This window comes from Bufo bufo, chromosome 5 (genome assembly GCF_905171765.1).
Source record: "Bufo bufo chromosome 5, aBufBuf1.1, whole genome shotgun sequence".
NCBI lineage: Eukaryota > Metazoa > Chordata > Amphibia > Anura > Bufonidae > Bufo > Bufo bufo.
Window position 1 is genome coordinate 500,993,343 of NC_053393.1, and position 9,481 is coordinate 501,002,823.

The window sequence follows — 9,481 nt, forward strand, 5'->3', positions numbered from 1 at the left end:
ATCCGCACTTGCTTGAGGATGCTTGCGATTTTCACGCAGCCCCATTCACTTCTATGGGGCCTGCGTTGCGTGAAAAATGCACAATATAGAACATGCTGCGACTTTCACGCAACGCACAAGTGATGCGAGAAAATCACCGCTCATGTGAACAGCCCCATTGGAGTGAATGGGTCCGGATTCAGTACGGGTGCAATGCGTTCACCTCACGCATTGCACCCGCGCAGAATTCTTGCCCGTGTGAAAGGGGCCTAAAACCCAGATCAGATATCTCATGCAAATAATGAAACATGTAAATGCAACCGTCAATGGTAAACAATAAAACCATCCTTTATCCATTTCTGTTTCTGAATGGGGCTGATAGACCGATATGTTCAGTGCCGCTCCATTCAGAGAGGGGACCCCCTAATTCTAGGGATTGCAGGAGTTTCCAGCAGTCAAACTTCCAATAGCTATCAACTATCCTATGTAAGGCCTCATGCACATGACCGTTTTTGTGGTCCGCCAAAAAATGCGGCTCGGGTGCGGACCCATTCACTTCAATTGGGCCGCAAAAGATGCAGACAGCACTCTGTGTGCTGTCCGCATCCGTTCCACCGTTCCGTGGCCCCGAAAAAAAATATAGCATGTCCTATTCTTGTCCGTTTTGCGGACAAGAATAGGCATTTTTACAATGGGCCACCCGTTTCGGGAGGCTTCCGTTTTTTTGCGGATCCGCGGTTTGCGGACCGCAAAAAAAAACGGCACGGTCGTGTGCATGTAGCCTAAAGGTGCTAAATACTTTTTTGTGTGATAAAGCCTCTAAGCATTGTTAACATAAAACCTGAAAACCCCTTTTAAGGGAAGTCATACAAACAACAGGATTCCCCTTCTTGTTGAAATGCAAACTCTCCAGGGGGTTAACCTTTCCTTTAGCAGAACACATTCCACCAAGGAAATTCTGTTCAGAGAGGGTCGGAAGTGAAAGTGAAAAAATGAAAGTGAAGATTTCTTGAGAATTCATTAAAAAAAAAAATCAAAAATTTTTACAAGGAAGCGCCTTCCAGTCAAGAATAATATCACAGACAGTCAGGGATCTACCGTGCCCTTCAATGCTGTACAAACCCACTTGTTACCAAATATTATAAACAGAGATGAGCGAATTTATGAAAAGTTCAATTCGGTTGATTCGCCGAATTTTACAAAAAGCATCCTACAGCTGGGACCCCCACTGATCGCAAGAACGGTGGCTCCGTACCCCATGGAAACCCCCTTTAATGGATGGAGCAGCTGTTTGGAAATGCTCGCTGCCACTCTATTCATTTCTATAGGAGCAATGAAGATTGTCGAGTGCTGTAGGGTAATAAAAAATGGTTCAGTGGCCACAAGCTGTCAAAACCCTGATTTGCGGGTAAGATTTTGCAGGTAAAAACTCTACATGTAGAATTGGAATTATCCATGTGTGGAAGTCAGACTGTCTGCTGTTAACATAATACATATAAAATATCTAGAGCATCAGTCACCATGATCAACCCTATTAAACCAGGCACACTGTCCGGTAGGGTTGATCATGATGACTAAAATGTGCCCTTTTTCTCTGTGCTCGTTATTACTGATGCAGAGAAATTCTTACTTTTAGTAAGGGGCTGGCCTAGACTCTCGGAGCACTGCTTCACCTCTAATTCTTCCTTTTGAAAAGGCCAGGTATCCTCACTGCTCCAATGCCCGGCCCTGAAATCTCACGCATGCGCAAGCAGCCATACTATCAGCGCATGTGCAGTAACGATCTCAGAGAGGGGACAACCAATCTGAGATCTTCACTGCTCTGGCATATGTGTGAGATTTCAGGCCCAGACATCATAACAGTGAGGATCCCTGGCCCTGTCAATCTCACTGGGAGGGGGAGTAGCAACAGGCAAAGGCAGTGCTCTGAGGGGCTAGGCTTACCCCTTGGTGCTCTGAACACCTCATTTACATATAACTAAACTAAGAATTTCTCACAGCTCGTTTTAGTCACCACGAATAATCTTATCAAGCAGTATGGATGGTGAGAAATGCTCTTTAACCAGGTATCTGATGTAAGTCAAAGAATGTACGTGCCTCTTCCAACGAGACATGTCTGGATCAGTCTAGAAGAACACAAAGCTGTTATCAACATTTCATTCTACCTTTGTTCATTCCCCAGTGGGTAAGGGGTCAAGCCTAGTCACTCACACACCCAGAACACATTGACATCATTATGACACACGAGCAAATACATAAACCTGCTGAGTCAAAAGTGGCTTGCGGTTGTCCTTCTTCTCATGTAGCTTGTGTAACTTTAGAACTGGAGCAATGCAGGTGGACAGTGACTTGAACATCTGTGGAGAATAAGGGCAATGAATGAGAAAAGGAAATGAACCAAATAGATGGAAAACATATTGAAAAGGAATCTGTGACACCCCCCAGCTCCCAATAAAACCACTTCAAAAACATTTTTGTTCCTGGAGCACCCGCCCTCGCTCTGTTCTTAACCAGTTTCATTCTTGGAACTTGTATTTCATGTATTTGTATTACAACTGCAGTTGGCGTTATTTCTGTTATCTAATACTTTATGTTTCTTTTACCGTTAATGTATTTGTTACTGTTCTATGGGCATTTTAAAGGTTTCGGTTGGTCATTGATTGTAATGGCTCATTTATAGAGATGAGCGAACTTGTGTTTCGAGTATTTCTCTAATATGCATTAAGTAAAATATTTGTTGTATTTATTATATGCTGTGTATTGGGATTTGGTGCGGTGGAGTTTATCTGGTCAGGCGCAGCATTTATATTTGTTTGAGCTGGATTTTTTAGGTACTGCCACCAGATGCAGCAGAAAGGACACACTTCCTGAGCTGGCAGCTCGAAATAAATCTAGCAGAGCTACTGGAGCAATGAATTGGGAGATCTCTGGATCCATGTGAGGTACAGGGCTGTCATGTCACCTGCTGTTTGCTCTTTTTCTAATTTCTCTGTCCACCTCACTTAGGTGGACACACATGCTCAGTTCCATCCTTCCACTGCCACAAGTTGCAGCAGACAGGACATGCCCCCCTGAGAAAGGGCACATCCCCTGAGCTGTCAGCTTGAAATAACTCAAGCAGGCTGTCATGTACTAGATTACGTATGATTTTTATTTTTTACATCAATCATGGGATAAAGGAAATGCGTCACCAAAAATGTTATCTGCCAGTTGAAACCAGATAGTAACACATATGTTTTTTTTTTCTAATCTGCTTTTATTTTCTGATTGTAGATTGTTTTTATTGTATTTCCTGAACATTATTATGGGGCGGCCATCTTGCCTGAACTGTTCTTAACAGCATTTACAAAGCATAAAAAAATTACTTTACGGCAGCCCCATGGTCCATAGACACAGTGGTCAGGAGGGGACCTCAGTGACTTATATTGGAGAGTTTTCTAGGCTCTGTGACCTGTGCAGAAATCACTGTACAAGAAAAAATGGATAAGATTTGACAATCACCAATTGTGAATGGTGGATCCTGTCTTATCTATAAACAGAGGTGATATCATTACAGGCAAGCAGATAACTACAGTAATGTGATCTGTACAAACCAAGACGTTGCGACAATTATTAGACATAGTGGCCAGTGAGAAAGCTGCAGGATTTTTGGTTTTAGTTTAAATATAAAAAGGGACATGGAAAATGAAAAATAACATCATAAAAAATTATTTCAAAATATGTTAAAGGGGTTGCCTCATCTGAAACAATGGGGGCATATCGCTAGGATGTGCCCCTCTTGTCTGATAGGTGCAAGAGCTCTGAAAGTGGCGGAGGGCTAAATGGAGCCCTGAAAGTGGTGGAGGGCTAAATGGAGCCCTGAAAGTGGTGGAGGACACAGCCCCCTTCCATTCATTTATATAAGTCTACCGAAAATTACCGAGCACTGGCTCAGATATTTCCGTTGGGCCCATAGTAGTGAGTAGGAGAGGTGGCCGGTCATGAGCGGAGCGCACCCATTCACTTCTATGGGGAGAGCACTTGGTGGTGGCCGGACCGGAGTCCTTCAGTCACTACTTTGGCCGGCTCCGTTCTCTATATAAGTGCGGGTCCCTCCGCTATCAATGCGGGCTTATTCTAGCGATATTGTCTGAGATGAGACAACCCCTTTAAACATAAAAAAGTGATTTAAACAGCAAGTCCTTTTCTGATGACACATTCCCTTTAAGTTTGGTTTGGCTGAACCGCAAGAGGTCTGGAAATTAAAGGGGTTGTCTCACTTCAGCAAATAGCATTTATTATGTAGAGGAAGTTAATACAAGGCACTTCCTAATACATTGTTATCACTCATATTGCCTCCTTTGCTGTCTGGATTAATTTTCCCATCAAATTATACACTGCTCGTTTCCATGGTTACGACCACCCTGCAATCCAGCAGCGGTGGTCGTGTTTGTACACTATAGGAAAAAGTGCTGGCCTCTTTGGTGGCTGGGACCGTGGGAGCTCACATAGGCTGGTGCTTTTTCCTATAGTGTGTAAGCACGACCACAGCTGCTGGATTGCAGGGCGGTCGTAACCATGGAAACGAGCAGTTTATAATTAGAGATGAGCGAATTTCATATTTTGAAGTTCGTTCACACTTCGTTTGTTGGTAAAAGGTGAATTGCGTTATGGATTCCGTTACCACGGACCGCAGCGCGATTCTATTCTATAATTCTATAATAGAAGTCTATGGGGGTGCGAAACAGATCTGTCCCGTTTCCGTTATGCAGTAGAAGACTCCCCTGCATAACGGAAACGTTTGCGGCCTATAGACTTCTATTATGACGGAATGAATAACGGAATGCCTTCTAAAGGCATTGCGTTATGGTCCGTGGTAACGGAATCCATAACGCAATTCACCTTTTACCACCAAACCAAGTGTGAACGAATTCCATAAGCGGAAATTCGCTCATCTCTATCCATAATGGGATGGAGAAATGAATTCAGCCAGCAGAGGAGGCAATATGGACAATCACAATACATTAGGAAGTGCTTTGTAGTAACTTCCTCTACAAAATAAAGGATATTTGCTGAAGTGAGACACCCCTTTAAGTCATTAAGCTGGTAAATTGTGTCCATATTGTGGTCACGTAAAAGTGACCTTAACCTTGGAGATCGGGGAAATAATATTTTTTTCTATCTTACCAGGTGTGTGTCAAGTTCTTACATTTCCAGGTGCTCTGCCTTTACTGGATTCTCAGCCTCCCATTAGACGTGCGCAGCCCAGTACAGCCCAGTACAGCCACTGGATCCTGCATTTCCATATTCAAATAGTGCAAATGCATGAAGAAGTTCAAAGGTTCACCCTGTCGTGTTGGAGGACGGCCAATGCTAAAACCGTTCTCACATGGCCGTGTAGCAGTTTATTTTAGCCATAAAACGAAAAGTGAAGTCGGTTTAAACATTGCTATAACAATAAACAGGACTTTAGTCACGTTCGATGGCTGAGCGAGGTTTGGGCAAGACGATGGAATTTCGCTCTCATTATGAAAATAGGTTCGCAGCTATTTTAGAAGCCTGTGTCTAGAAAAGGAAATAAAATGTGCGGAGATGACGGATAAATATGGAATGTGATAAATAAACCGAGGAGGCGATTATTCGACGCTCCTCACTTTTCTTTAAGGAACGGGTCTCTTCCAAAATTCTCAAATACTCCATTAACTGAAACCTAGAAATCTAAAGATAACGAGCATTAATAGGCTGAGCGTAATTATCATTGTTATCTTCATATCGCGCACTGAATTCACTTGGAAATGAACATCTAATTAAAAACTATCAGCTCCAAGACTCAAAAATAGACATTTGATTGAATAAGTCTGTGGTGGTAATTAGTTGGTAATGAGGTGGGCCTCAGCTGCTAAGACAATCTTAATTGAAACTTAGAAGTCTATACCGTAATCATGAAAGAACTTTACTTTCCGTGCTAAAAAAGAATATAATTGGTAGTTCTTAAATTAGGTAGAAATGACACATCTGTGGAATTTCAATTCCTCCATTAGAAAACATATTTTGTCTCCGAATAAGGAAAGAACGTATCATTAGCCTCAAAACTAATCCCAGAATTTGTATATTTGTCCTAGCAACCACAGAAACGCTAAAGTAAGGTCTCATGGAGACAGCTGTACTACGGATCAGATCTATGATACGGCGTCCATACGCTGCTCTGGACCCATCCTGAACCTCCTCATACTTTCGATTAGGCCTCGTTCACACTTCCATTTTTTCATGGACGTTGGCTGTCCGCATTTTCCACGGACAGCATACGTAGCCATTGATTTTAATGTGTCTGTTCACACATCAGTATTTTTTTTACTGACCGTGGGTCAGTGGGAGACATGCACTACTTTGTTCCGTGATGCGGACCAAACATGCCCATTGAAGTCTATGGGTCCTGTGAAAATCCCGGACACAACACGGACGGCATCCGTGGTGCGTCCTTTTTTCACGAAGACAGAAAATGCTCTTGAAATCAATTTTCAACTGAGCAACGTCAGTGGATTACGGATGACACACAGAGGGTAAAAACGGACACACTGACCTATCACAGACATCTTCACGGATGATACACAGACGCTTTTTTTCACAGACGTGACACTGACACGGAAATGTAGGTGAGGCTTTAAACAGGGAGGAAAGAAAATGTTACCATTTCCCTTCTGATACCACATGAACAAGGTTGTCCCATCTGGGACATTTAGGGCCTATCGATAGCACTGCCTCTAGGACCTGTTTTTATCTGAAGAACGGGACCTCGGGGTAAAGGAAATGTGTCAACAAATCTTTTTTTCTGTCGGTTAATAGAAGATAGCGACACACATCTTTTTTTTTCTAATCCCTTTTTATTTTCTGATTGCAGATTTTTCAATTCGATTTTCTAAACATGATTATGGGGGCGGCCATCTTGCTTCTTAACAGCATTTAGAAGGCACTAAAATAAATGATCTATACACGGAGGTCATATCATTACAGGTAGGATTAGAATGACAGATAAGCAGATAACTGCAGTAAAGTGATCTGTACAGTGGCGCCTATTATTAGGATTAGTGGCCAGTGTGAAAACTGCAGGATTTTATGTTTAGTTTTTTTTCTTTGTTTAAATATACCCGCATTTTTCGCCCTATAAGACGCACCTAGGTTTTTAAGGAGGAAAATAAGAAAAAAAATATTTTGAATGAAAAGGTGTGCTTTTGGTGGGTTTTGAACTAATGGTGGCCTGTGGATGACATTATTATGGGTGCTCTGTGGATGGCACTGTTATGGGGGATCTGTGGATGGCACTGTTATAGAGGATCTGTGGATGGCACTGTTATGGGGGATCTGTGGATGGCACTGTTATGGGGGATCTGTGGATGACACTGTTATGGGGATCTCCTAAGGGCACTGTTATGGGGGGGATCTGTGGATGACACTGTTATGGGGATCTCCTAATGGCACTGTTATGGGGGATCTGTGGATGGCACTGTTATAGAGGATCTGTGGATGGCACTGTTATGGGGGATCTGTGGATGGCACTGTTATGGGGGATCTGTGGATGACACTGTTATGGGGATCTCCTAAGGGCACTGTTATGGGGGGGATCTGTGGATGACACTGTTATGGGGATCTCCTAATGGCACTGTTATGGGGGGGATCTGTGGATGACACATATATAGCATCTTATGCTATATATGTGTCATCCACAGACCCCACCCCCCCATAAAAGTGTCCCTGTGAGTGAATGAACCCCAATACAGGGGGTTGGGGGCCGGCATCTGGTGTTGTAATAGCAGCGGGGCCCGGTGCAGTCACTGTATTCTATTACACCGGGCTCCGCTCACTGTAGTATTCATATGTAACGTGTAGGCATTAAACGATAGCAATTCTCTGCGTACTCACTTGAAACTCCTGTAGCAGGCAGGCCGGGCCGCAGCGTAACTCACGTGCCTGCTCCTCCCACTTTATGAATGAAGAAGGCGGGGCAGGCGCGTGACGTAGTAAGTGACATCACGCTGCGGCCCGGCCTGCCTGCTATGGGAGTTTGAAGTGAGTACGCAGAGGATTGCTATAGTTTAATGCCTACATTAATGCCTTATATATGAATACTATAGTGAGCGGGGCCCGGTGTAATAGAATACAGTGACTGCACCGGGCCCCGCTGCCATTACAACACCAGATGCCGACCCCCAGCCCCTCCTCCCTCCCCACTGATACATCGCCGGCTGCATTGTGCAGCATCGTGGCCGGCGGTGTTTCAGTGTTAGCAGAGTTAGCATTCGCCCCACAAGACGCATTGCCATTTCCCCCACACTTTTGGGGGGAAATAGTGCGTCTTATAGGGCGAAAAATACAGTAGATAGTGACATGGAAAATAAAAAAATAACATCATCACAAATTCTTCAAAAATATGTTAAACATAAAAATGTGATTTAGACAATAGGTCATTTTCTGATGATACATTTCCTAGCAGAGAGCAAACCACGCATGTGGGACTTGCTCTCCATTCATTTCTATGGAACATTTGTGCTAGTGCTCAGCTAGTTTTGGAAGTCCCATACTGGTGAAAGTAGGACGGCCTCAAATGCGCAACTTGCTTTCCATACATTTCTTGGGGTCATCTTCTTCAGATAGAACTAGGTCCCAGAGGTGGGACCCACATCTATCGGACATTCAGGGCATATACTATTGATATGCCATAAATGTCCCAGATGGGAATACCTTTAAAGAGGAATTCTCCAGTAAAAGAACTGCATCTATATATCATAAGGACTGCATGTTTCATCCTACAGGCTTTAGGGGTGTGCAGTCTCCGTGGTCACAGAGGGCTCATAAGCCACTCCTGCTGTAGTGGGCAACAAAGATGACCTGGCACATGCACCTTGCAACCAAAATCAATTTTATTACAGGGGTACTCCCAATAGGTATCACATTGGGCCTTTTCTCTGGCAAGGCTTAAAGGGCATCTGTCAGCAGATTTGTCCCTATGACACCGGCTGACCTGTTACATGTGCACTTGGCAGCTGAAGGCATCTGTGTTGGTTTCGTGTTCATATGTGCCCGCACTGTTTTAATACAAACTGGATTCCAAAAAAGTTGGGACACTATACAAATCGTGAATAAAAACTGAATGCAATGATGTGGAGGTGCCAACTTCTAATATTTTATTCAGAATAGAACATAAATCACGGAACAAAAGTTTAAACTGAGAAAATGTACCATTTTAAGGGAAAAAAATGTTGAATCAGAATTTCATGGTGTCAACAAATCCCCAAAAAGTTGGGACAAGGCCATTTTCACCACTGTGTGGCATCTCCCCTTCTTACAACACTCAACAGACGTCTGGGGACCGAGGAGACCAGTTTCTCAAGTTTAGAAATAGGAATGCTCTCCCATTCTTGTCTAATACAGGCCTCTAACTGTTCAATCGTCTTGGGCCTTCTTTGTTGCACCTTCCTCTTTATGATGCACCAAATGTTCTCTATAGGTGAAAGATCTGGACTGCAGA